This window comes from Ictidomys tridecemlineatus, chromosome 11, assembly GCF_052094955.1.
Source record: "Ictidomys tridecemlineatus isolate mIctTri1 chromosome 11, mIctTri1.hap1, whole genome shotgun sequence".
In the NCBI taxonomy this organism is placed as follows: domain Eukaryota; kingdom Metazoa; phylum Chordata; class Mammalia; order Rodentia; family Sciuridae; genus Ictidomys; species Ictidomys tridecemlineatus.
The window spans coordinates 53,401,265-53,427,590 of NC_135487.1; the positions used below are offsets into that span (position 1 = coordinate 53,401,265).

The window sequence follows — 26,326 nt, forward strand, 5'->3', positions numbered from 1 at the left end:
GATGGGGGGTGGGGTGGGAGCGCCGCGTGCTGCAGCCACTGGGGGCTGCGTCTTCGCTGCAGGTGCAGAGGACCGTAGTGGGATTGCCGCGCGCGGCTGCGCGTGGGTGGCAGAGGTGGGTTGCAGTGTGCCGCAGTGAGCCGTGTAACCGGTGGGGTGGTGGTCGCGCGGCAATGGCAGGATCCCGAGTTTCCCTCTGGTTTCCTGGAAGGTGGCCGACCGCCAACCTAGGGGCTGCAGAAACCGCAGAGGCAGAAGCTTGGAGGCTCCAGCACGTCCCTCTTCCTCTCAGCCTGAGCCAAGAGAAGCCAGGCGACCCCGGAAGGCTGAAGGGGGTTTGCCGCCTGAGAATGGAAATTCTCTTTACCAGGATACAGATGGTGCAAACATTTAGGAGCACAAAGTTATCATTGCTCGGTTGGATATTGCAAAGAAAACTACCATCCTTTATCAATTTTCTATGAATGAAATTGTATATGCAGCCTCTACAATAGGAAATAAGTAGAAGAGATCGTGATTAAATAATGCATATTTCCTAACGTGGGATATTGGTGGCCAAGAATCTCTTCCTTCTTCCTGAAACACATTAACAAGGAAAGTACACACCCAGGAAGAGAATTCTATGACTAGACAACTGTACAATATGTTAGGGCATGAGGACTACGGAAAGCCTGATTGCTGATTTTTTTTTATTACAAACAAGATGTATGACTAGCCGTAATCTGCCAGATTTTGAAGATAACTTCTATTGACCAGTGGCAAATCCAGGCATGCTCTGCTCTTAATGGTGAGGGATTATGCCAAGGACTTGAATGGATGATGTCACGATTTGAGATTAGATAATTTTTATGATGGCTTCTCATAGATTTTGCATAAACAAAGTGCTGGACTAAACCTGAAAGCTGCAAAAATTAATTGTTTAGATACATTTATAAGGTGCTTTAATTTTTTTTCTATAAGAAGAAAAATTCAGGCCACTTATTTGAAAACAAAGATGAAGTCTCACCTTCCAATTTGTTTTCTCCTTAGTTTCTTCCAAAGTACATTCATTGTTAAAGCTGTGATTGACATTTTTCCCTGTCGTGAGTCCCCTAGGACCTTGTAGAGCCTGTGGTAAGTACAAAGGGGGAAGCAGATGTTTTGAACTTTAAGAGCTTTATTATAGTTCAACCCTTCCTGTTGAATGTTCTTGCCTTTTTATATAAGTCAAAATACAATTCAGCACAGATAGTTTCCAATATTTTAAAATATGATGTTACTCACAAAAAAATAATTTGCTTAAGATTGTGTATTGTTTACACCTCAAGTTCAAGGAAATGGCTTTGATTCACATTTTAAAGAAAAGCAAATAATGCAAAAATTAATAATATTCTTAGTTACTACCCTAATGAGATAATTAGAGACATTAATGTTAACTGCCATTTTGTACTCCCTATATTTTCTGTATTGTACTAACACCCCTGCCCCCATCGTTGGGCTGCTTAAAAAAGAAAAAAGAGAAGGGGGGGATAGTAGGGGATAGGAAAGGTAGCAGAATACAACAGTCACTAATATGCTATTATGTAAAAATGTGAGTATGTAACAGATGTGATTCTGCAATCTGTATTTGGGGTAAAAATGGGAGTTCAAAACCCAATTGAGTCAAATGTATGAAAGATGATATATCATGAGCTCTGTAATGTTTTGAACAATCAATAAAAAAAAAGAAAAAAAAAAGAAAAAAGAAACAGGATAAAGCTTGACATTGTATACTGTCTAAGTCAAGTTTTTTCCCCATTGCTATGACCAAAATACTCTATTTTGTGTATCTTTCATGTCCTGAAAGTTTGAAGATTAAACCAAACTAGCATGTTTTAGAATAGTCAAAAAAAGAAATAACTATTGTTTAATGCCAGTCTTTTAAGTTTCATGAAGATTTTGGTAAGAAATAATAGTATATGTTGTAAGCATTGATAAAACTTTGAAAGTTCCTTTCTATAAAATATATAATTGTCAACATCTAAGTTTGTGCCAGTATTAATACTGGTTCTTTTGTGTTTTACATATGTTAAAATGTTCAAAATGCAAATATAACATTTAATATTTGTCAACATGTTTTTACAAAAGTGAATTCTAAATTACTAAATACACACACACAGATATTTGCTACACCCCATCAAAATGGCTAAAATAAAAAAAAATAGTGATAACATCAAAGCTGGTAAAAAAAAATTTGGAGAATTTGAATCACCTATACATTTCTAGGGAAAGTAAAAAGAGCCACTATAGAAAAAACACTATATGATAAAACTAAACATGCTAAATATACAATCCAGGAATTATACTCTTATTTAACCCCAAAGAGTAAAGACTTATATTCACACAGAAATCACATGCAATTTTTTTGCACATTACACATTACATTATACATTATTACATTATACAAAATAAAATTTTTTAGTGTGAATTTGTGTACAAATATTTTTAGCAGTTTAATTCATAGTAGTCTAATACTGAAAACAATTTGGTCATCCTTTTATGAGTGAATGGTAAAACAAACCATGGTTTATTAATATTTTAGAAGTCTACTCAGGGGAAAAATATTTATGAAACAACTTAGAAAATCTTAAAAAGAGAATTATGGGTAAAAAGCCATAACAAATTATTATATACTACAGCCTGGCATGGTGGTACACACCTGTAATCCCAGTGTCTCAGGAGACTTAGGCAAAAGGATCATGAGTGTAAAGCCAGCCACAGCAATTTAGTGATACCCTCAGTGACTTAGCAAGACCCTAACTCATAAAATAAAAAGGGCTGGGGATGTAGTTCTGTGGCAAAGCATCCCTGGGTTCAATCCCTAGTCCCTCCCCCCAAATATTATTTAATATATGATTTTGCTTATGTTACATTTTTGAAATGACAAAATCATAGAAATGATAGATACACTAGTAGTTGCCAAGGCTGAGAGGTAAGGATGGGGGCATGGGATGAGGTGTATATCTTTGTAAAAGCACAACATGAGAGATTCTTATGATGATAAAACTGTTGTGTATTTTGGCTGTAGTTGTATATACACAAGCCTTTATTTATGGTAAAATTCCATAGTAGTAAATACATTTACAAATGAGTAAAGGTAAAACTTGGGAAATCTGAGTAAGATCAGTAGATAAATGTTGACATCCTGATTGTGATATTTACTATAGTTTTTTAGTCAATACTAAAAGTATTGAAGTTACCAGGGGTCTCTTTGTATTAATTTTATAACTGTGTATTTTCAATGATCTAAAAATTTTTTTTAAAAAAGTTTAATTTTAAGAGCACTTAGAAAAAAAAAAATAACCCAACTTTGATGGTTCCCCACTACCTACTGAATTAAAGTTCCAACTCTTTAGTTTCCTAATCCCAGCTCCCCACAAATCCATTCCACCATCCCTTTCCAATCTTACCTTCCATAAACTTCTGCACATACTTGTTTAGTAGTTGGATATTTCTGGGAGTTTCCCATGTCTTCTTCTCCACCTAAGTTCATGCCATTCCTGCCGCCTCTTCCCTTCTTTGTCCCCAACCTTCCATCCACACACATCTGTGCTGCTATTCTAAAAGGCTGACCTCCAAAATAGCACCCGCAGCTGGAATAAATCCTCCTGCGCTCCCACTGTGCCTTTTCACCCTGCATTGCAACTATGTGTGTCATTATTTTTCCCACAAAGCTGTGAGCCTTTCTTGGGTAGCACTGAGATTCATTTATCTCTGATTCCCTCATAGATTGTAGTAAGTGTAGCAAGTGCCAGTGTGCAGCGCTTTGAGACAGCCATAATGGTGCGGGGAAACTCACATTCATTTCATCTGGAGTGTGGAAGTTGCTGAAGGAGAGCGTGGCTTCCAATACAGGCCTGGTTCCACCAGCTTTTCACAGTTTGACCGTTAACACCGGCAATTGCCTTGACTGCTAATAGGCATTATACTTGGCAAGTGCTGATGTATTAAGAAAACATATTCATTGTCAATACCTGGCACGTATTAAACACCCAGAAAATGTAGCTGTCATTTGGGGAACTAGTCTCCAGTTTCTGTCTGGTCACATACTAATGGTAAGACCTTGAAAGGAATTTCCTTGTACATTCTTTCTTTTTTCTGTAAAATGGGGATAAAAGTGTCTGTGTTTGAAATTTGAGTTATGTGTGTGAAAGCACTTCAGGAAGGTTAGAGCACAATATTCAAGCAGGGTTTGCTTATGGAATATGAATGGGCTAATGTTTCCTGGCATGTGGGCCATAAGCCAAGCATTGCTTTTATAATTTTACATATGTTAACTGTTTAGATTGTATTATGCTCCCATGAGGTAGAGATTATTACTATCTCTATTTTACGGCGAAGACTGGACATAGAGAAGTTAACAAAGGCCAGGAGGTCTAACCTTGAGCATTGCACACTGGACTGCTTTCTCGTGGACACTTCTGGGTCACCTTGAACCTTCACAATTATAATTTTGGGAGTCTGTTTTCTTTCTATTTCCCATCAGGTTCTTCCTATTCTTTCGTTTTAAGCTGTGTAGAAAAATAATGGCAGTTGTCTTTCCTATCCTTCACAAAGAGGTAAGTATATTCTTTACAATATTCAATTTCTGGGATCAGGGTAGCTTAAGAACCCCCTCCTTTATTCTGTTAAAGCATATTTTCCATTCTTTCCACCTCTGTTCCCAACCTGTCTGCTTTTTCCTAGTACCTTGCTGCTATAAATAGCTCCTTGCTAATAGAGGTATCACCTCCCATTCATACAGAAATGACACCATTAAATGTAACTCACCACATACATCCTCCTGCTTCATTTCTTTCCTCCCTCCATCCAAAGCTAACACCGTCGTCTGGAGCCCTGGATTGTTTTTCAGCCTGTGGTACTAGGGACCACCTGGATTGAAATCACTTGTGATACTTGTTAAACATAACCAGCCACATCTTCTAAATCAGGATCTGGAAGGAGGACATGGGGGTCTGCATCTTAATACCCCTCAGGTGAACTTGATGCAAAGGGAAACCTGAGACTACTCCTTTAGGACATGTATGATGAGTCCTCCCCTCTCCAAACCATGGCTTTGACTTCTCACTCTCAGATTCTTCCTCTTAGCTTTTAAATATACTCAAGTCCCTTTTATCCTAATAATAAAAGGTATTACTTCATAGGATTATGAGGACAAACAGTATTAACTTATGGAAGACACAATAGTGCCCAGTACATATAGTACATGTGCTGGTTATCTTTTTTCTTAGATTTTATTTTTTTTAAATTAACTTAAGTCCATGGTTTATTTACATTTCCTGAATTTTTGCCTAATGTCCCTTTTCTGTCGAGGCATCCCAACTATTACAACTATTACATTTAGTTGTCATGTCTTTACAGGCTTCTCTCGACTATGACCATTTCTCAGGTTTTCCTTGTTTTATGATGATTTTTGACAGTTCTGGGGAGCAGAGTTAAATGCATAGTAGGATATTTTTCTATTGCAATTCGTCTGATTTTTTTTTTTAAATTCATGATTACTCTGGGCTTGGGTGTGTAGCTCGCTGGTAAAGCACATGCCTAGCTTGTGTGAGTCACTGGGTTCCTTCCTCAGTACTTCAAAGAAACAAAACAAAACAAAACAAACAAACAAAAACATAATTAGACTGGGGTTGTGAGTCTTTGGGAAGAAGATCTCAGAGGTGAATTGCTATCTTAATTCTACCATATTCAGAGTATGTATTATCAACATGATTTATTGCTGTTAATGTTGATCTTGACCACCCAGCTGAGGTGTTCACCAGTTTCTCCCACTTTTAAATTAGACTTTTTCCTGCTTTCCATACTATTTGGAAGGATGTCACTAATTGCAACCCACTTTAAGAGTAAGAGTTTATGCTCTACTTTCTTTGAGGGCAGAGTTTCTACATAAAAGTTGTAAAAATAATTTGGAATTCTACTGCATTAAAGATTTATTTCCTCTTTCATTTATTAATTTATTCAACCATTTGATATGTTAGCATAGATTTATGGCTACCTATTTTATACTTTGGGTTATTATCAGTACTACTTTATTCGTGGGTAATGATTTGTTCAAATCGTTCCAGCTTTGGCCTTTGGGAGTCCTTTCAGCTGACACCTGCTCCGTTGACATATTCATATTCTCTCTCTCTCTCTCTCTTTTTTCCCTTTGACATATTCTCATTAGCAGGTTGGAGGGTTTTTTCCCCCTTTCTTTCTGGTACTGTCAGGTGCTCCAGATTCATCTTGTATATTTCCTACCACAGTTCTAGAATCAGGCATTTTTCTGGGTGCAATGACATGTTTAAAAATATTATTTTAAAAATATTGGGAATTGGCTATTGGGAAACCATTGCTTTTAGGCCTTCTCAGCTCACAGGGCCCTGTATATACAAATGTCTATAAATATTTTTACCTACATCTGTTTTAAGGTAAATCTGCATTCTTACTGATATAGTCAACCCTAATCCATTATCATATAGAATATTCTAGCCTCCTTCCCTTGCTCATTGGAAAATTTCCATTCCAACAGTGAGAAACTGGGTTCCTGCCTTCTGCCACATGTGTGCAATTGTCCATGTGCATGTGTGTGTGTGTGTGTATGTATGTATGTGCATGGATGTATGTGTGTATGTACCTGTGTGTATGTACGGATGCATATGTGCATGTTTGTGTGTTATGCATGTGCCTGAGTGTGTGTGTGTGTGTGTGTGTGTATATATATATATATATATATATATATATTCATACATACATACGTGCACACACATACGTAAATACAAAATATTCAAAATTGTTAACTGTGTGTTCATGGTAAACATCCTTATCAACTAGATTACAGAGTTAGTACACAGTTCCTTTGAGGTTGTCTTACATACTCTATTTATTTCCAAAGTTACTTAGGTCAGTATGTTACATAACCCCACTTCAGTGAGATTATGAAACAGATTCTCTTGTTGTTATTGAGCAAGAAATCACTACCCAACCTGCATAGAAATCAATATTATGACACAATTTTTTTTTTCAAAAAGAAAAGGTTTTATTGCATAGCCAGTGGGCAAGGAGGCCAGGAGCTATAAGCCAGATTTGCCTTCCTGATCAGTTGGCAGTGAGGGAATTTATAGGAAGGGAGAAGGGAGAGAGAAGTTATTTGTTTACTGGATGGCATACCTCTTCACAGGTGGCATGTCCTTTCTGGGAGGAGTTGTGTTCTGCCCTGGGGATTTTGAACTTGTGATGTCATTGTCAGCTGGTCTGGATTCTTCGGCTCTCATTCTTGAAAAGCCAGTTCCAAATTGTAAGAAACAGTGAAAGGCCTGGAGGCTTTTCCTGGAAGAGAACTTGAGAACTTTGTTATTTAATGAATTTATGTCCAGATGTGTACAGGTCTTAGCTCATTTCATTATTACAGTCTGCATTCTTTCTATAATTCCTCAACCTCCTTAGTTGCCTACATTAAGTTTCCCTCATTATGTTGTAAAATTCTGTATGTTTTGATAAAAGAATTAGTGTCATGTATCTATTACAGTATCAAACAATAATTTTACTGCTTTAAACACCTTCTTGGCAGGGTGGGAGTTGTGACTCAGAGATAGAGTTTTTGCCTAGCATGTGTGAGGTTTGATTCTCAGCACTGCATATAAAATAAAATAAAGGTCCATGGGCAACTAAAAAATATTTTTTTTAAAAAAAATCTGGGATTTCTAATAAGACCAAATTATAGCAAATCTAGTCTTGTGGATTTTTTCCCCTCAAGATGGAGAACTTTGCTCAGGACCTTGAACCTGCTTGGCAAGAGTTAAATGCATAGTAGGATATTCCTCTATTGCAATTGGTCTAATTTTTTTTTTTAATTCATGATTACTCTGGGCAGGGTGTGTAGCTTACTGGTAGAGCACATGCCTAGCTTGTGTGAGTGAGCTAAATCCCTAACCCCTATTATGCAGATAGATAGATTTATTTATTTAGTTAGTTTTGGGGTGTGTGTGTGTTTATTGTTTTGTGGATCTTAATTGTTTTTTTTTGCAGTTCTAGAATTGGGCTGCAGCCTGAACCAAAAATAGTTCAGAATGCCCCATCTAACCATATGGGCAGGTTATAGTTATAGCCATAGTACAGAAAATGGAGGTGACATACAGAGACAGTACAACTGGTTATAAGTTGCATCTGCCTTATTTGAATGTAGTTTCAAAAGTTAGCCATTGGTGATTGGCTGAATCTCTGGCTACTTGTTATAAGAGTAGGCTGCTGTTTATACATCAAGTTACGTTGCAGTTCACTTTTAGACAAAAAAAAATGTATGGATACATTTTTAAGCCAAACAATTCAATTTAATATCTTCTACCCATTTGTTCCTCCACTTTATCCCCAAACCCCTGACAATAGCTGATCTTTATACTGTGTGTATAGTTTTTGTCTCTTCAAGAATGTCAAATAGCCTTTATTGACAGGCTTTTCCACTTGGCAATATGCATTTACATTCTCTGATACTCTGTGGCTTGACGGTTTATTCATCCTTAAAATCTTTACATTTTAAGGATTTATTACTATTTGCTTATCCATTCACCTATTCAAGGACATCCTGATTGTTTCTAGTTTTGGACAATTATGCATAATGCCACAGCAAACATTCATGTGCAGTTTTTTGTGTGGATGTCTTTTCAATTCAATTAGGTAAATACCTAGAATAGTGATTATTGGATTATATGATAAGAGCATGTTGAGTTTTTATAAGAAACTGCCATACTATCTTCAGATTTGGCTATACTCTTTTGCACTCCCATCAGCAATGAGTAAGAGGTTCCTCTTGCTCTCCATTCTCTCAATCCTTAGTATTATCTTTTAAATTGTAGTGATTTGAAGAGGTGTGTAATGCAACATCGTTTTAATTTTGGAAATTCTTAATTATGTGTAATGTGCAACATCTCTTCTTACGCTTATTTGGTAGTGTATGTTATTTATTTATTTTTTGGTGAAGTGTCTCTTCAGATATTTTTCTCCATTTTTAGTTTAGTTGTTTATTTTCTTATTACCAAGTTTTAACAATTACTTGTATATTTTTAGGTATAAGTCATTTATCAAAGTGTGCTTTGCAAATATTTTTATCCCAGTTTGTGATTTGCTTTTCATTCTCTTAACCTTCTATTTCACAGGCTGGAGTTTTTAATTTTAATAAAGTCCAGTTCACCACATTTTTCTTTCATGAATTATATTTTGGAGTTGCGTCTAAAATTTAATTGCCAACACTCACCTGGATTTTTTCCTGTTATTTTCTAAGATTTTCATAGTTTTGAAGTTAAGTCTGTCTTTGATTCATATTAAGAGGTGAGTGTGTGTATGTGTGTGTGTGTGTGTGTGACTGTGTGTGTGTGTATGTGTGTGTGTGTGTGTGTGAGAGAGAGAGAGAGAGAGAGAGAGAGAGAGAGAGAGAGAGAGAGAGAGAGAAGAATGTGAGATCTGTGTCTGTATTCACTGGATTTTTTTTAAAAATGTGGATATCCAAATGTTCTAGCAAAATTTATTGAAAAACTATGTTTTGCACTAAATTGTCTTTGCTTCTTTGTCAAAGATCAGTTGCCTATTTGTGTTTATTTTTAGATTCATTATTCTGTTGCATTGATTTATTTATCCATTTTCTTTTGTTAGTACCATTCTGTGTCTATCACTTTAGCTGTATAGTAAGACTTTCTATATTTAATGTGTATATGGTGATGATCATTTTATGTAATTATTATAACAATTACATTGATTAATGCATAATGTCAACTTTGTTCTTTACATCTGTTTTTTTCTTTATTTTATTTGTCCTTTTTGGTTATACATTCCAATAGAGTTTATTTTCAAATATTTATACAAATGTGGACTATATCTTATTCTAATAAGGATCCCAGTCCTGTAGATGTACATGATGTAGAGATTCACTGTGATATACTATGTCTGTTTTTGTTTTGTTCTTCCATGTAAACTGGAGAATCAATTTCTTGATATCTCCAAAATTTCTCATATTTTGATTTGGACATGTTGAATCTACATATCTAGTGGAAAGAATTGACATTTTAACAATATTGAGTCTTCTAGTTCATGAACTTGAAATGCCATAGAATGCCTCTCCTTTTTCTTAAAATCCTCTTTAACTTCTGCCATCAAAGTTTTGTAGTTCGGTGTATGGAGATACTATACATTTTGTTAGATTTATACCTAGCTATGTCAAATATACCAAAATATTTTGATGCTAATGTGAATGATAGTTATTAATTTTAATTTATAATTGTTCATTATTAATATAAGGGAAAAATTGATTTTGCACATTAATTTTGTATCCTGTGACCTTGCTAAAGTCAATTATTAGTTTTATGGAGATTTATGTTAGTTAGTTCTTTGGAATTTCCTACAGAGACAATCATGTTATCTATGTCATCTACAAAAAAATCAGTTTCAGTTCTTCCTTCCCAGTGTGTATACCAATATTGACTAGGAGAGAGTAAGAAGAACATCCTTATCCTACTCCATATTTTAGAGGGAAAAAAAATCTAGGTTCTCACCCATAAATATGTCATTAGGTATAGATTTTTAAAGAATCAAACTGAAGAAATTTCTTTTATACGTAGTTGGCTGAGTGCTTCTGTTTTCTCACAAATCACCATGATTCATGGATTCTATCAAATATTTTTGTTAAATCGGTTGTTATGATAATATGATTTTCTCCTTTAACCTGTTGATAGAGTAGATTTAATTGATTGTTTCCTAAATTTAATTCTGCCTTACATACTTGTGATAGATCCTATTTGGCTGTGGTGTATAATTGTTTTTCTTATTGTTGGACTCAATCGTTATTATTTTATTGAGGATTTTGTCATCTATGATCATAAGTGGTGTTGGTCTGCAATGGTTTTTTCTTGTTTTTATTATAGTATGTTTTATTTCTAGCATTTCCTTTTTTATTTTTTCTTAGAATCTTGATCTCACTGCTTGTATTATCCTTCTATTCTTGAATATCATCTGTTTTTTCCACTAGAGCCTTTGACATATTAACCATATTTTTTGAACTCCCTATCTGATAATCCCCCAAAACTGTATCACATTTGAATCTGGTTCTGATGTTTGCTTCATTTCTTCAGATTATGTTTTTTCTTGTCTTTTAGTGTGCCTTGCATATTGTTGCTGTTGTTGTTGTTGAAAGCCGGATAAAATATATTGAGTAACTGAAACTAAGGCAATAGGTTTAGTATGAAATTATGTGTTTATTTGGCTATGCCTGAGGTTGTGTTTAATGTTTATGGCTGTAGGTACCAGAGGACCTCTAGCACCCTTGGTTTTTTTTTTGTTGTTGTTGTTTGCTTTTCCTTGCTGTTTGCTGTGTGTTTCCTTAAGAAATGCTTTAAAATCGCATTTAGTGCTATAATACACTGTTATTAATTAGGCAGCAGGGTATAGGAGAGGGAACAAAAATCCTAGAATCTTGTGTTTATATCTCAGTTTTTTAGTGGCCCTGAGTTCCTGGGCTTAAGAATAGTTTCAAGGCAAAGAAAAGACTTTTCTTCTCAACTCTTCTGCCCTCTACTCCAGTTCTTTCTTAGCTATGGAGTGCTGGTGTTGGTTCATTGCTGTTCCCCCAGGTAGACACAACTTTGGTAAAATTTCCCTGTGCTGGCCACAAACGTATTCTCCCTTTTTATTATTAACTTCAGCTTTATTTTTCACAAATAAGTCTTTAACTTTGTATGTGGCATTTAGTCTTCTTACATAATAAAGCAGGTTCCACATCACCATTGACCAATCAGATACACCTTTTGTAATGAAAAGAAGCGAATTGAGAGATATCTCCCCATTTGGTGGTGGACAGTTGGAGGGATGAGGAAAAGCTTCATAGAGAACATGCCATGCCATCTGGAGAGAACCTTCCAAGTAGAGGACACTGGGGGAAGGCATTCCAGACAAAAGAATGATGCCAAAAAGGCACAGAGCCAGAAAAGCATCTATGAATGAAACAGTAGTTGAGTTGGAATCCATCCTAGAATTCATCTGTGGTCTAATTACCTCATTTCCTAGGTGAGTAATTTGCCCAAGGTTACAAAGTGAGAAAATTGCAGAGCTGGGAGTCAAACCTGGGGAGAATGACTTCAGCATTTATTCTCCCCAGCCAGCCACAGAAGGAGGTTAGGATCTGCTCAGGGAGGTCCGCCAACCAGACACAGAACTGGGGCAAGGCCCTTCTCCTGCTATCCCAGCCCCTCTACCTGGCATTCTTGCATAGGTGTGCATCTTGAGACATCATTAATGCTCAGAAATCCTATAGGGATTTTAATGATGGAGTTGGCAGAGTCCTCTGGGGTCAAGGGTAAAATGATTCCATGGGAATAAAAAATCATATATCCTTGGGAATAGTGTAGCACTAATTATAGTTTTGAATAAGTTGCCAACATAATCTTCATAATTAAATTAGCCAGAATCCTTTGGGAAAAAAAATTTTTTTTTAATGATCAGGTATATTTAAGTGAATACTTCTGCCCTGGACTCAAGGGAATGCACCAACTAACTGAAGCTGCTCTCTCATTGAGCAGGATTGAATGGGAGAAGAGTCCAGCAGCAGGGGAGGATCTTTGTAGGGTGCTTATGTTAGAGCAGCATCATGTAGCAATTAGAAGATTAGATGTTCACATACCAACATGAATAGGAGTTAAAAACGTGGTTACTGAGAAGTAAGAAAATGGGCTATGCTGCAAGGCCTCTAAACCATATTACACATGTGTTGCAGGAAGGCATATGTATAATATCATATACACGTAAACACATTAGGAAAGTTGTCAGTGGGAGGCCAAGAAAGATCATCAGCTAAGCAGAATATACATATATTCTTAAATAAATCACGTGTGTGTGTGTGTGTGTGTGTGTGTGTGTGTGTGTGTGTGAGAGAGAGAGAGAGAGAGAGAGAGAGAGAGAGAGAGAGAGAGAGAGAGAGAAACAATAATAAGGGAAGCTTCCATAAATGATTCATTTCATTTTAGAAACTTTATCAACCTTTTGGTATATAGTAGGTAAACAATAAATATTTGCTGAATGAGAACTTTCACCTTTGACTTCCCTAAAGGTGAACATGACCTGCCAGGCAAAGAAAAAAACCTTTCTTCTCAGCACTTCTATCCTCTACTCCAGTTCTTTCTCAGCCACAATAGTTTATTAAAATGATTGGAAAGAGCTGCCTTGAAAGTGAGGGAGAATTATTAAAGACTAAAAATAATTATCCCCCTGAAAACAAGAGGCAAATTTCGCTCTTCTTTTAAGTAAAAGAGTTGAGTCTTCAAATCTGTTCTCTCTTGATTGTTTCTGTATGCATGGTGTTGTCACTGTAAATACTCACATTGTGTCATCATAGCAAATCTCTGGAAGTTATTTTGGAACATAATGTTATATGATCCTCATTTCACTGTTTTAAAGCAAAATCCTCTTTATACTAGTAAAATTAAACCCTGTAAGCCTGCTTTAAAAATATTTTATAATGGTTTTAGATTCACAAAATTATTGCACAGAAAATATAGAGAAATCTGGCATACCCCACACCCAGTGACCCTTATTATTAACACATTATTGTTGTACATTGTTCACCATTAATTCACCATTATAGATACATGATTATTAACTCAAATTTATACTTTATTCATATTTCCTCATTTTTTTCTAATATCCTCTATCTTGTGAGCCCAACCAGGATACCACTTTACATTTAGTGGTCATGTCTCCTTAGATTTCTCTTGGTTGGGACAGTTTTTTTTTAAATTGCCTTTTCTTTGATGACCTTGACACTTTTGAGGATTACTGGGCAGTATTTTGTAGGATGTGTTGTAATTGGGGTTTGTCTTATGTATTTCTCATGATCAGAGTGGAGTAATGGGTAGTAGGAGGAAGACCACAGAGGTCAATATCATTCTCCTCACATATCCTAGATTCATACAATTAATGCAACATCACTATTGATACTAAACTTAACCAACTGGTTGAGGTGTAGGGTTTGTGTTTTCTTTCACTATAACATTATTCTTCTTTTTTTACCTTTTGGTATTACATTTACAATTCTACTTTCAAATTTTAAGGCTAAAAATAAAATTCCAAAAGCCAGGGTTAACAATGAATATTTTCCAATGAACAAAAAGCATTCAAAAATCAAGAAGAAGGTTTCTCTCCCCAACATCAATAGTGGCATATATGTATCCTTCTGACTCATAAAGCTTATACAACAAATCTGGTCTGGTAAAGTCTTAAGTTGACAATATTCACAAAGTATTAATTTTGTTTTCCTGTGCAATATGGAGATGTGTGAATATTTGTAACTTTCCAATTGGTTTTGCACTGCATTGATACACAGTCTGTCCTTGCACATGGGGTAAGAATAACTCTAACATATTGCAGTAAGAATGTGAGAATTGAGCAGAAGGATAAACAAAGGACTATGTATGAGAATGTTGGAGGGAAGAACTATCTCAATACACAACTCAAGAACAGCTTCAGGGAAGGTATGAGTGTTATTTGAAGAGGTGAAAGAGGTCAAAGTGATAGCATATGAATTAGCACAGAACAAGAAAGGATGTGATTTAAAGGAAATGGAGAGGTCTAATGTGTGAAAGAATTGGGTATATAGAACTTGTGTGCCAGGTTGGGAGTTTGCTGTTTCTTCTGGAAGTGTGAATGTGGAGAAAATGACATTTTGGGGTAAGGAGAGTAATATGATCAAGTCTGAGTTTTCGAAAAATAACTGAGAACTGTCTGAAAGAAATTGAAGGATATGAGTTTGGAGGGGGAAAAAAAGATATTTTTAGAGTGTGAGCATCCCTAATCTGAAATCCAAAAATCCCAAACTGAAACTTTCAGAGCACAGGCATGACACCAAAAGGGGGTAAATCTCACATCTGACCTTGTTTGACAGGTGTCAGTCAAAATGCAGGTGTACTAAAAATTGTGCATAAGATCACTTTCAGGTTATGCACAAGGTATATAAGAAACATAAATGAATTTCATGTTTAGATTTTGGTCCCATCCCCAAGATATCTCATATCTATGTAGATATACCAAAATTTGAAAAAATCCGAAATGCTTCTGGTCCCAAGCATTTCAAATAAGGGACCCTTAACCTGTCTAAAAAGCTACCAAAGGACAAAGAATAAAAATGCTAATGGAAATAAATAAGAGAAGAAAAATTAAAGAGATATATAGAGGCAGAATCGATAGGACTGGGGGCCAGTACTATAGTAACAATAGCAGAGACTGGCAGGATGCTCACAATCTGTATCTTCTTTCTTGGCACACAACTGGACTGCATTTCCCAACCTCCCTTGCTTTGGGTGGAGCTGGGTAATTGAGTTCTGGTCAAATAAATTCTTGTGCATGGAAGTCAAGTATGCCACTTTTCAGCCTATTCTTTAGCCTCTCTTTTCCTTGCTCCATCGTGTGAGAATGGAGAGAACTTCCAAGACCACTCTGAGAACCATGCATTGAAGATGTCAGAACCATAAGACAAGAGAAGCTATGGTTCCTGAATTACTGCTAAGAGAATTCCCCAACCTGTATTAGACCTTCAGAAAAGTGAGATGTAAACTACTTTCCTATTGAGTTTGGGTCTATTTGCAACCTCAATATGGCTTAGGCTACTCTAACCAAGTTCAAAACTGACTCTTTGAAGTGGGAGCTCCCATAACAGAAAACTAAAGCATGTGACTTTCGCTTTGGGAGGAAACAAATATTGTACACTGAGAAGGCCAGAGAGCCCCTTTTGCTGTGGAAAAATATTTCTGGAGGAAATTATTTTACAGTCAGAGATCATGTGTGCTTGCTGTTATGGCTACTTTTAGTAAAATGTAATGAGAAAGAGATGTGTTTGGGTAAAAACTAGGGTGAACAGAAATGAGAGGAAAGAGAGAAAATCCAGAAGCCTTGGGCTTTGAGTAGAGTTGGAAGAGAAACTCCTTCTAGATGCTGAGTAGGCAGATATAAGATGAAGAAATTCAGAAAAGCCCATCAGACTCAGCTTGTGATAAAGACAAGTGAGGGTCCTGCCTTCCCACGTGCCCTATAACTTTACATTTGTGACAGGTGTGGGGTGATTATACAAAGATAGAAAACCTATCTAAGGACTATGTCCAGGAAAGATGATTCAGTGCATTAGTAACACAGGAAATTTATGGAAAACAAGTAGATCAAAAGGCTACTAATTTTTAAAGAAATTTTATTGCCAAGAAAACACTCATCAGCTTGGTCTAGAAAATTCTGTATTGTCAAGAATTTTTTTTTAAACCTCAGGAAGGAAACAAGTTGTGTATTGGAGAGCGTAATCTCTAATGCCCACATTCAATGTGGCCAAGTATGAAAATAGACAGGGAAGAACCTCCAAAAAACAGAACAAGGACCTCCCAGAGCAGTAAGGAAGACCATCCTGTGGAGCAGGATTCTGGGCTAACCAAGGATGTCCCCCAGCTGAAGGGAGAAAGTCAGCCAGGGGGATCCTGAAAGGCCAAAGCCCAGTGACCACAGTGGGCTTCACATTCTTTTTTTTTTTCTTATGAAGGTTTTATTGTGGTTATTTTATTCTTGCTTCATAATTGTGTACAATTATGGCATGGGGGCAGGGAGTATATAACTCTTCTGTCATTAATAAGTCACCAGACTAGAAAGCCCAGATCTGTACCTGATGAACAGAACTACTGATCAGTCATTGGTCCTGGACTTTTTTTTGGGGGGATGCTATGGCTGGACAGGATTTTGGGGGAGAGCTCAAGTGTGTTGTATAAGAAGCAGAGTAAAATGCTTTTTCATGACCATTAGGAAAGTTTTTTTAGAGGGTGACTAAGGACTATTGAGCCAGATTCTTTTTATGGTCACATTTCTGGACTGCACTTCCAGACTGTCTTAGAATTAGGTGAGGCTATTTGACTGAGTTCTGGTCATTGTGATGAGGTGGAATAATCTCTAAAATCCTGCACAAGAAATAAACTTCTGCCATTTTGAGTTATTACAATTTGGGGTGTGTTTGTTACCATAGCAGAACCTAGCCGATCCTAACAAATGCAATTGCTTTTATAGATTTTAAATATTTTGCTAAGTGCTCTTTGTATATTAACTTATTTAACCAACTAAACCAATCCAAGTAGATAGATCAAAGCGTGTTCCCCATTTTAGTCTGAGGATACTAAAAATGAGAGAAGCCTCAAATCATATTAATTATAAGATGGAGATGACATGTGAAAAATTATTTATCTCACCTCAGAGCCCAAACTGATCACTTCCTGGGGTTGCAGATACTTCATTTGCTACTTTGAAGCTGAGAAGACATGGAGATAATAATAGAATCCTGGAGTATTAGAGAAAATCCTGGAAGTCTCAGTGGGGGATGTATATGATGTATTGGAGATGTGGGTCAGTATGCAAAGGGTTAAGGTGTGCACAGGTGAGCATCCACAGAAAGTCTGCATGTGCCTGTGGCTCCAGAATACCTGATTTAAGGAGCTGAAGAGCATCCATGGTGTAAGGCTTGAACATCAGGCATAATACATTATGTTAGTTATGGAAAATGCTATTCTCTAAGAATGGGGTAAGGGAGGTATCAGAATGATGAGGGTCTGAATCCCACGGAAGCTAGCCCACATTGTTTTCCCATATTCTGGTAGTCAGTCCCAGCCTCACCTTTCCCAACTTCTCTCCCTATACTGGAGGCCTGTCTTAATCCAAACCCTGACACTTGTCCTTTCTCACCTCTGTGAGTGGCTTTGCAGCAGAGTGGTGAGCCTGTACTGAAGAGTCAAAGCCGAGTTTGGATCTGGGCTTGCAGTTGGCTATCTTTAGTACAATCCTGGGCAAGTCTGTAGTAATACATACCTATGAAAATTATGAGGGTTCAGGGAAATTTGTATAAAGTATTTAACATAGTATCTGGCCTATAACATGCAGGGAAAACTATATGTGAAACTACAATATTTCCATCTTCAAATAATGTCTGTTACATGGCTACCAACACCTGTAAGTGGTCAATGAATCCTTTGCAGACCATGTACTATAGCTTAGGGTATGGAAAATGTAGTCAACACATAGCCAATAGAGAGCACAGGAAAGAGCACTTGTAGAGGCCTGGAATCATAGGCAAAGGTTTCTGCAGGAAGCTGTGCTGAAATTTAGCTGTGTGTGTGAAGTCAGTTCATCCAGGTGGAAATGAGTGGGCAAAATGAAGACAAGAAAGCAGGGAGCACATGGATTTTATAATTTTTTTTTTTTTGGAATTGAATCAGGGACTCTTCACCAATAAGCCATATCCCTAGACTTTTTTATTTCTTCTTTTGTGGCAGGGTTTCACTAAGTTGCTAAGACTGGCCTTGAACTAGCAATCCCCCTGCCTCCGCCTTCCTGGTTGCAGATATTATAAGGATGCACCACTCCTCCTGACTGCAGTGTAATTTTGATTTTATGAATATAGGCACTTCCCAGGTGATCAGTGGGAGATATATTTGAAAATGTAGCTTGGGGAAAGATGATAAGGGTCTTGAAATCCAGGAAAGGGAACATCCTCCTTCCTTTCTCTTCCTCCTCCTCCTTTTTTCCCTTTACTTCTTTTTAGTATAACAACAGCAAAGATAAAAGCCTGCAGGAATCTGCCCTGTTACTAAACTGTGCTCACAGATTGAAAAGTTAACCCAATTTCAGCGTTCCACTCGTGGATGAGGAGCCTGTTGCCCTGCAGTGGAGTCTGGCCAGCCTGTGTCTCCCATGATAGAGATCTTCCAGGGCTGCAAACACTTAGGGTGAATCACAATGCCTTATGGCTCTGTGTTGTTGGAGATGCTTCAGTTTTAATAGCCAGTTATTCCTTCTCTGCTCCCTGATAAAGTCAAAATTATCAATGGGACCTGAAGGAAATATAGGGTATGAACCAACAAGACCTCAGCGGTGAGACACAGTGCCTGAAGGCCAGCAAGGCCTGAAGAGGAGATTTGTCTTCCTTGAACTACTTACTGTCTTCAAAGTTTTTAGGTCGTAAAATTTTGGGTAGGTAGGCTTTCTCCAAGGAGTGGCAAGTTTATTGTTTTATTACTAATTATAAACCACAGATAATTTCCCCTTTGTCTTCTCAATGTTGCTTATAAATTGTCACATCAACTATTACATTATTATTATAACTCATAGTGTAAGCACATAATTCTGTGAGACAAGTCTGATTAGGGCATTGCTGAATTTTTATTGATGCTTTATAATTATACATAATAGTGGGATTCATTGTCACATATTTGTACACGCACACAATATAACAATAGAATTTGATCTGTTTCCTTCTCCAGGATCTTGCCTTTCCCTCTCTTCTCCCTCCTCCTGGCCCCTTACTGATCTCCCTTCTGTTTTAGGAAATTATCCCACCTTTTAATTTTTATTTTTCATTTTTCCTTTCTAGCTTCCACCTATGAGAGGAAATACAATCCTTGACTTTCTGAGTTTGGCTTATTTTACTTAACATAAAGCATTCAAGTACCATCCATTTTCCTGAAAATGACAATTTTATTATTTTCTATACAAGAGTCTTGCCACCTATTTTTTTATTAGTGTATTCATAAGTATTTGGTATTGTTGCTACTAAAAAATGTATCTGTTTTTATTTTCTAATTTTTATTACTAGTATTGATTTTGTGTCTTGACCTTATAGACAGCAATCTTACTGAAGTCACTTATTATTTCAGTTAATTTAATTGTTAATTATTACGAACTTTTCTCTGTGTACAAACATAACATTTGGAAGCCATAATAGTTTTATCTCTTATTTTCCATTTCTAATCCCTTTGGTTTAATTTCTATATTGGTGAACTTGCCAGGATTTCCAGTAAAATGCTCTGAAGAACTGAACATGGCCAATTTACTCCTAGATTAGAAAGCTTTCAACACTTCACCATTTAATACAATGTTGTTTTTTTTTTAAGGTGGACCTTATAAAATTAAGGACATTCTATCTATTACCAGTTATTTAAAAATGTTTTTCTTGAATAGATGTCAAGTTTAAAGATTTTTTTATTCATTTGGATGTTTGAGATTATTATCTTCTGTAGTGTTGACATAGCAAATTACCTTCACCTTGTTTTTCTAATGTTAAACTAGTCTTGCACTTCTTGAAAATGTCCAGCTTGGTTTTTACCAGTTGCAACTTGAACATTCTGGAACCTGCCCCTTTGCAGCCTCAGCTGTAGGTTCTCAACCCCATCAGATGCAATACCCCCATTTTAAAATGTGTATTCATAATGCTCCCTTCTAGATCCTGAAAACAATTCTTCAGTAACCTAAATTTTTAGAAAATAATTCAGTATCCTGTTATGTAGAAAATAAGTAAATGGAAAATATTTTTTGATAAAATATGACATTTTTCCATTTGGAAATGCTCAGGCATGGCTTCTCCAGAGACAAGATGAAGTTGGCAGATGCTTCTCCTACTGTAATGAGTACATTTGTATGTAAGAGAAGCAAGACAATACTCAAAGGATATTTATTGTGGACACTTCTTATTTACATTTAGAGTTTTGAGATAAATGTGAAATGAGCATATTTGTGTGCATGCATAAATAGAATCAATGTACATTTGACAGCTGCAAATGCAAATTGACAAGGTATGCTGTGTCATAGACTCAAAGACCAGAAGTGGCATCAGCACTGATAATTGAGTATCTCCAAGTAGAGAACAGTCCTCGGGAAAATTATGAAACAAAGTGCAAGCCTCCTTCAATTTACACAAGAGGTATGTTCCTGAAAAATTCAGTACATATTAAAACCATGTATAGTATCTTTTATGAAAAATGGAATTTGGTACTAAGCTCAGGTGTACTAATTTTTACCTACAAAAATTTTGAACTGGATGTTTGAACCTTGGGACTCTCTCCCTCATTATAGAACATTAGCAGATTCGTTCCTTGTCTACCAAATCCCAATAGCACCCCAACCAGTTGTTGCAACAGTCAATTCCCCGACATCCCCCAAAATTTCCAACACCTCCCATGAGCACTGCTGTCCTTGCTTAGAACCTGGGCCTATTTTATCTTAAGACAGGGCTGCCTCCCTCACCCCTCACTTTCTCTTCCAAATTCTGTGAAAGGTATACTGGGGTATACTGCAAAGATTCCAAATGGGTGTCATTGAATCATGTCTATATTTATTTTTATTGTTATTTTTATTGTTGTTTTTTTTTTTACATGTGTTACCATCTTCTAAAAAAGATGTTTTGGTGAGCTACAAAGGGACACACTCATAGACAGGAGAGCAGATCTGATGGGGGAAGAAGTGAAGAGGAACAGGCAGACAGAATGGAGTTAGGGCTAGTCCTGTTACTTAAACTTCTGGGGCTTGTGCACTTGCTAAAGGGGAGATGTAATTCCAGTATCAGTTGAAAGAAGAATGCTTGATCCGTCGATGAGATAAAAAACAATTACTGTTGAGGCAAGAACATGGGCTCTGGGGCCAGTCTGCTTAGGTTCAACTTGGCTTCACTCTCACAGGCCTTAAGACCTTGAGTGAATCACTGTGTACTTCAGTCTCTTGCCTATAAACAAGAAAATAACAATACCTATAATATTTATTACATAGATCTATTGGGAGGATTAGATAAGTTAGTGTATGTGAAATGCTTAGAACAGTACACAGTAGGTACTGATAAGCATTATGGAAGTATTTGTCAAACACGTAAAAAATATTTAGCAGGGAAAACAGCTTTCCCTAGCAGTGTCTCTGAGTGACGTGGGATTCAGTTGCTCAGGTTGGAAGTTCAAAGTAAACTTTGATGTTGAAATCTGGCTATGCTTTGCAGGAGACTGCAGGCAGAGTGTAAATCTAGTGACCAAGCTCATGTGGATGAGTTCGTTGAGTCCCCTGGTTCCTGACTGCTGCATTGTCTTATACCTCAAACTCCCATTTTTCTTCTAAGTACAGAGAACAAAGAATAAAATAAATCCATTGCAAGTGTCTCATAAACTCAAATCCTTGAAGAATATGCAACCTCAGAGTGAATTTCCTTTAAATAAGCCTCTAAATTTGGGTCAGGGGATGGAGGGGCCAGAATAAAGGTCTTGGCAAGAAATTAAAATTAAATTGTCTGAGCTGGCAAAGCTCTGCCATTTTCTAGTTGTGAGACTGTATTCAAAGTCTCCAAATCTCATTGTCCTCATTTGTAAAGTGGCGATGATAATGATCACTACCTCATGAATTGCTGGAAAGATGAAAAGAAATAATAGAAAGCGCCCAGCACAATGCCTGGGTCAAAGCAGGGGTCAGTAAATGTTAATTGCTGATGCTATTATTATTATTATTATTATTGCAGGCATCAGCAATCTATCATAAGAGAATTATTTTTCCTCACTCCCCAAAGAAATGAGGCCATATGTTTATGCACCCCAGCAATGTTTTATTTTGGTGAGTTCTTCTTCCACAAACCCCGTGATGTAGTGGAAGGGACGGTGACATCTGGAAAGATGGAATATGAAGTCTCAGTTCCTAAAGACTTGCACAGAAGCTGTGCAAGGAGATTGGGGATGTGAAGATAGGCCCAATCCTGCCACTTGCTCTAGTGTGTTGTCTTCCCTCTCTGACCCTTCAAAAAGTGTGTGTTTAGTGCCGAGAATGGGGTCCAGGAGAGGGCTTTCATGATTAAAGTGCTGGGTACTAAATGAAAAACTTTGAAATATTGTAGAAGTCTAGAAAAGCCACGAATTGGGGGTGAATATCCCCATGGTGAAAGTCCAGAAAGACTGGCAGCAAAGAGCTTTACAATCACATGCTTATAAACACACACACACTCTCTCTCTCTTTTACAAGGAAAATAGTAAAACACTATAGCTCAGTTATAGTGAGAAATACTGGACTCTGGGGGTGTAGTTCAGTAGAAGAGGGCTCATCTACTGTACAAGAAGCTCTGGATTTGAACCCCAGCCAAAGGAAGGAAGGAGGAAAGAAAGAAAGAGAGGAAAAGACTGGGAAATTTTAAAACATTTTTATATCCTTAAAAATCCAGTAACTTAGTATCTCCGTGTGACTGTCATTGGACAGACATGAACTCTTGCATTTTAATCGTCAATGGGACCTTGACATATGTGTGTAAGTGGCAATGCATGCCTTTTCACAGATGCTGGGAGCACAGAGGTGTGGATGACCCAGCTCCTGCTCTCTGGGAAGCCAGGACAGGCTGGGAGTGTCTGCCACTGGCCAGCCCTGTGCCTTGGGTACTCCACTCAGCACCCATCCCTGGGTTGGGAGGAGCGATTTTCCCTCCCCTTGATGCTTGCCAGGCTATTGCACTGGCCTTCCTTGGGGGACTTGGAAGTTGGTTCCCACCCATCCCTTACCTCCCTTTCACTTCTTCTTGAGGGAGGGTGTGGTTTTTCCTGGTGAGGGGGAGGATGCTCTCTTTTCTCTGGCTGGCTGTGCACAGGATGGAGACATGTTTTTGCACTGGTTTTGCTTTCCTGAGGGAAGACGAGTTGGATCCTAGCCCAGGGTCTGGAGGTCGATGTCTTTCTTCCTGCTCTCCAGAACTCATTGATTAGAGGCAGGCTGCCAACCCCTGCACATCTGTTCTGCAGGCCCAGTACTCCCCAGGTGTGGGTCCAGGCTTTGTCTGAATTGTGCCATTTTGAGGTCATTTGGTTGCATGTCCAGTTTAAGGGTTCCAACTCAACCACCAATAAACCTGCTGTATTCATCTCTATCTGACTATAAATATGACTATTTTTTCAGTTGGTTCAGCACCAGAAAAGTTCTATTACCCAGAAGAACTGGAAGGGACCTTAAAGGTAAGATTGCTTAAGCCCCTATTGTGCAGCTGAACGGTATGGCCTCTGCTGGCCCAGCTTCTCAGGCCCTCCCTAGGTCCTGGCAGCACAAGGACCTGAGAATCCCATACCTGCTGGATCACCTGCTGCTTCCAGCACTGTCCACACTCTGCACAGTTGGACTGGCTTTGCATAGCTGGAGGAACTGGCCCTGCATCCGACCTTACTGTGTTTCAACTCTGTCCAAGTGGATGCCTTACTTTCCATTGTTCTGGGCCGACTGCTTTCATTTACTTACTTTACTACATTTTCCCTGCCCCTGGTGCTGCTCCAATTCCTTTGCTTTGCTGAGGCGCTGTTCCTAGTGTCTTGAGATATGTTCCTCTTTTGGATTTTACCCCAGGAGACTGAACCTGAATGCAGATCTGCTGCCTCCCGGCCCACAGCTCTTTCTGCCCACCTGGGACAGGATACTTGCTGTGAATTACATGCCTGGACTTCTCTTAATGTCAGACTCTATTAAATAGAACAATAGTGTTATCTTATTGTGTGATGCAGAGATGGTTGCTAGGGAAACCAGTGGGGATATGCTTGATTTGTAAATCCTATAATTGCCCTAAATTAGCAGCAACTCATGCTCTTGTTTCAATAGGATTTGGACTGAGCCAACTGGGAGCAGGTGAGGAAGGAGGAACGGTCACAGGTTGGTTCCCATTGCAATCTGTTCATGCTTTGTGTAAAGTGTTTTTTTTCTCACTGTTTTGCCAAAAAAGCAAAAGGGATTAAAGAGTGAGCTAGAGGGAACACTGTGGTGCCCTTCTGATGCATCAGGACAGCTAGAAAGACAGAGCATACATAGCAGGCCCAATCTTCTTGTGAATTCAGATGGTAATAGCCAGTGACTGGAGGCAGTAGTGTTAGAAACTGATAGAAACAGATAAACATCTTCTAGAACTTTAGGTTTTACAATGAATTCAGAATTCTAAAATTACATTTCATAAGGGGCTAAAAACTCCAAACGAAAACAATCAAGATATTTGGGAAGTCCCATTCTCAGAGAAAAGCAAGTGATCTAATTGCAGGAGTGTTATGTCGGATGTGGAGGGGCCCCAGCTCTGTCCTGTCTAGTCTTTTTTTCATCCACATCAATTTTCAGAGGGTCACTTAACTCTCTGCTTGATCATTCCAATGATGAAAAATTCCCTCCTTCCCAAGGCAGCCCATTGGTTTTAAAGAAGTTCTGATTGTTAGGGTATCTGCCTTAGATGGAGCTAGAAAATGGGGTGCTGGGCTTGGAGGGGCACATCTCCTCTTTGAGGTAATTGACTAGGGGAGTTCACGGAGGTTTTATTTATTTTTCAATGTCTGAGACCGACCCTCCTCGGTCATAGTGCCTGTCCCCCAAGCAAGCCTCCCGCGCTCAAGGGCCCAGGACTATCCAGACAGTTGAGGAGTCCTAGCTTCAGGCAGAGGAGAGAAGCAGTTGGGGGGAAAAAAACCCTGAAATTCCTTGCTGTGGTGTTTGATTAAGAATAGAGAGAATGGCCTTTGTCTCTCAGAGCCCTGCAATGTTGGTCTCATTGTAATAAAGAACAAAATTAGCGTGCAGACCCTGTTGCCTAGGATAAATGTCATGTGAAACTCTTTTTTTAGACAACACGGTTTAGAGAATCATCATCACTGTCATTGTCCATGGGGGATGACTCAGTATTCCAGATGTATCCAGGTGCTCTAAGTCCCCAGGGGTCACAGTGCTCTTTTTTAGAAAAGCCAGTTTAATAAATGCAGCCGAACATCACAGAGGCTCTTGGCAGACACATCCCACTGGTGACTCATGTTGGTCTCCACAATCAATAAAACCTCCCAGGCCTTTTCTCCTTTGTCGATGGGTTATCGGATGCCCCTCAACCCAACTCTATAGGGCCTGCGGTGTCCAGGGCCTTTTTTAGCTCCCTGGTTACTTTTGCTGTCAAGTTCACAAGTTCCCCGCCAGCATTCTAAATGTCAGGATTGCAGGGATCACAGCCTGCTCTTTGGTACCTCTCCAGGCCGGTGAGTTCCATGGTCTGTTCATTACCTGTCAAAACTGACTTCATCTGCATGGTCCAGTTCTCTTCAGCTCTCATTTATCCAGACTAGCATGTTTAATGAAGCTAAACGTCTCATCTACCCTTTATCAATGTCTATTCTCTCTTTTCCAGTTTCTCGGCAGAAAAGTTGGAGGAAAGGCAGCAGCCAAGGGGTTCTGCTCCTTCTCTGGTCTGGTGAAGCCTTACAATTAGCCCATCATAACAGGAGTAGCAGGCTCAAGATTTTGGAAAAAGGCTTCTAAACCAAGCGTTTATATCTTTCATTGCACTTTTTACACCGTTCAGTATTTCTGAGTTTTGCGTTATTAATTATTTTAAGTCAGAGTTCCATGGCCACACGATTTGATAAATTCTGATTCAGTTCACTCTTGTGGAAAGCCAAGTTTTATATGCCACAAGGCCATAACCAAGTTTGCTTCACTGCATAAAAAGAATGCTGGAAAAAAATAAATAAATGGTCCTTAGCAGCAA

General features: G+C 38.0%; 1 pseudogene across 1 annotated transcript; it reads left to right on the top strand.

The window, feature by feature from the left end:
• On the top strand, positions 1-26,326 carry LOC110598843 (ADP-ribosylation factor-like protein 5A pseudogene; annotated as a pseudogene). Its single transcript, XR_013427857.1, has 6 exons — positions 1-1,113; positions 4,505-4,577; positions 20,635-20,746; positions 23,731-23,786; positions 24,418-24,468; positions 25,967-26,326. The product of XR_013427857.1 is annotated as an ADP-ribosylation factor-like protein 5A pseudogene (transcript).